Below are 2,500 nucleotides of genomic sequence, written 5' to 3' on the forward strand. Positions count from 1 at the left end.
CCGGTCCGCATATCAAGTGGGACCCACATCGAATGATCCATTCAGTTTTCAAAAAAGTATATATGCGATTGCATGGGATATGCTAACGGATACGATCATACCAGCACTAATGCACCGGATCCCATCAGAACTCCGCAGCTAAGCGTGCTTGGGCGAGAGTAGTACTAGGATGGGTGACCTCCCGGGAAGTCCTCGTGTTGCATCCCTCCCTCCCCCCCCCTTTTTTTTTTTTTTGGTTGTTTCGCAAGACTATAGTACATAGAGAACGTCGTAACTTTCAGACCGTGAGGAACCACGCAACCCATAATACCTTTTTGAAAAGCCCCAAGAGAGCTTCTGGTAAGGCAATGGGTCTTCGTACCATTGGACCATTCTCGAGGGCAGATTTTGACGTTTGAAGGCAGTTGAGATGTTTTTTTGTGATCCCGACACAATTAGTTACGGCTCCAAAACAGTGTTTGGACATGGTTATCGCTTGTTTTTGGACGTTGGAAGCACGTCCAAGGTGACTAAACCGGTCCGCATATCAAGTGGGACCCACATCGAATGATCCATTCAGTTTTCAAAAAAGTATATATGCGATTGCATGGGATATACTAACGGATGCGATCATACCAGCACTAATGCACCGGATCCCATCAGAACTCCGCAGCTAAGCGTGCTTGGGCGAGAGTAGTACTAGGATGGGTGACCTCCCGGGAAGTCCTCGTGTTGCATCCCTCCCTCCCCCCCCCTTTTTTTTTTTTTTGGTTGTTTCGCAAGACTATAGTACATAGAGAACGTCGTAACTTTCAGACCGTGAGGAACCACGCAACCCATAATACCTTTTTGAAAAGCCCCAAGAGAGCTTCTGGTAAGGCAATGGGTCTTCGTACCATTGGACCATTCTCGAGGGCAGATTTTGACGTTTGAAGGCAGTTGAGATGTTTTTTTGTGATCCCGACACAATTAGTTACGGCTCCAAAACAGTGTTTGGACATGGTTATCGCTTGTTTTTGGACGTTGGAAGCACGTCCAAGGTGACTAAACCGGTCCGCATATCAAGTGGGACCCACATCGAATGATCCATTCAGTTTTCAAAAAAGTATATATGCGATTGCATGGGATATACTAACGGATGCGATCGTACTAGCACTAATGCACCGGATCCCATCAGAACTCCGCAGTTAAGCGTGCTTGGGCGAGAGTAGTACTAGGATGGATGACCTCCCGGGAAGTCCTCGTGTTGCATCCCTCCCTCCCCCCCCCCCCCTTTTTTTTTTTTTTGGTTGTTTCGCAAGACTATAGTAGATAGAGAACGTCGTAACTTTCAGACCGTGAGGAACCACGCAACCCATAATACCTTTTTGAAAAGCCCCAAGAGAGCTTCTGGTAAGGCAATGGGTCTTTGTACCATTGGACCATTCTCGAGGGCAGATTTTGACGTTTGAAGGCAGTTGAGATGTTTTTTTGTGATCCCGACACAATTAGTTACGGCTCCAAAACAGTGTTTGGACATGGTTATCGCTTGTTTTTGGACGTTGGAAGCACGTCCAAGGTGACTAAACCGGTCCGCATATCAAGTGGGACCCACATCGAATGATCCATTCAGTTTTCAAAAAAGTATATATGCGATTGCATGGGATATGCTAACGGATACGATCATACCAGCACTAATGCACCGGATCCCATCAGAACTCCGCAGTTAAGCGTGCTTGGGCGAGAGTAGTACTAGGATGGGTGACCTCCCGGGAAGTCCTCGTGTTGCATCCCTCCCTCCCCCCCCCCCCCCCCTTTTTTTTTTTTTTTGGTTGTTTCGCAAGACTATAGTACATAGAGAACGTCGTAACTTTCAGACCGTGAGGAACCACGCAACCCATAATACCTTTTTGAAAAGCCCCAAGAGAGCTTCTGGTAAGGCAATGGGTCTTCGTACCATTGGACCATTCTCGAGGGCAGATTTTGACGTTTGAAGGCAGTTGAGATGTTTTTTTGTGATCCCGACACAATTAGTTACGGCTCCAAAACAGTGTTTGGACATGGTTATCGCTTGTTTTTGGACGTTGGAAGCACGTCCAAGGTGACTAAACCGGTCCGCATATCAAGTGGGACCCACATCGAATGATCCATTCAGTTTTCAAAAAAGTATATATGCGATTGCATGGGATATACTAACGGATGCGATCATACCAGCACTAATGCACCGGATCCCATCAGAACTCCGCAGCTAAGCGTGCTTGGGCGAGAGTAGTACTAGGATGGGTGACCTCCCGGGAAGTCCTCGTGTTGCATCCCTCCCTCCCCCCCCCTTTTTTTTTTTTTTGGTTGTTTCGCAAGACTATAGTACATAGAGAACGTCGTAACTTTCAGACCGTGAGGAACCACGCAACCCATAATACCTTTTTGAAAAGCCCCAAGAGAGCTTCTGGTAAGGCAATGGGTCTTCGTACCATTGGACCATTCTCGAGGGCAGATTTTGACGTTTGAAGGCAGTTGAGATGTTTTTTTGTGATCCCGACAC

At 47.1% G+C, this 2,500-nt stretch overlaps 5 non-coding genes across 5 annotated transcripts; all 5 read left to right on the forward strand.

Annotated features, from left to right (window-relative positions):
• Positions 1–87: 87 nt before the first annotated feature.
• Positions 88–206, forward strand: LOC147932200 (5S ribosomal RNA). Its single transcript, XR_015575934.1, has one exon. It is a non-coding gene; the product is annotated as a 5S ribosomal RNA (ribosomal RNA).
• A 395-nt stretch (positions 207–601) lies between these two features.
• Positions 602–720, forward strand: LOC147932201 (5S ribosomal RNA). The gene has a single exon (XR_015576661.1). It is a non-coding gene; the product is annotated as a 5S ribosomal RNA (ribosomal RNA).
• Positions 721–1,115: 395 nt separating this feature from the next.
• LOC147932202 (5S ribosomal RNA) lies at positions 1,116–1,234 on the forward strand. The gene has a single exon (XR_015576351.1). It is a non-coding gene; the product is annotated as a 5S ribosomal RNA (ribosomal RNA).
• A 399-nt stretch (positions 1,235–1,633) lies between these two features.
• On the forward strand, positions 1,634–1,752 carry LOC147932203 (5S ribosomal RNA). Its single transcript, XR_015575894.1, has one exon. It is a non-coding gene; the product is annotated as a 5S ribosomal RNA (ribosomal RNA).
• A 403-nt stretch (positions 1,753–2,155) lies between these two features.
• On the forward strand, positions 2,156–2,274 carry LOC147932204 (5S ribosomal RNA). The gene has a single exon (XR_015576662.1). It is a non-coding gene; the product is annotated as a 5S ribosomal RNA (ribosomal RNA).
• The last annotated feature ends 226 nt before the right edge of the window (positions 2,275–2,500 follow it).

This window comes from Camelina sativa, chromosome 12 (genome assembly GCF_030686135.1).
Source record: "Camelina sativa cultivar CO46 ecotype springtype chromosome 12, ASM3068613v1".
Classification (NCBI taxonomy): domain Eukaryota; kingdom Viridiplantae; phylum Streptophyta; class Magnoliopsida; order Brassicales; family Brassicaceae; genus Camelina; species Camelina sativa.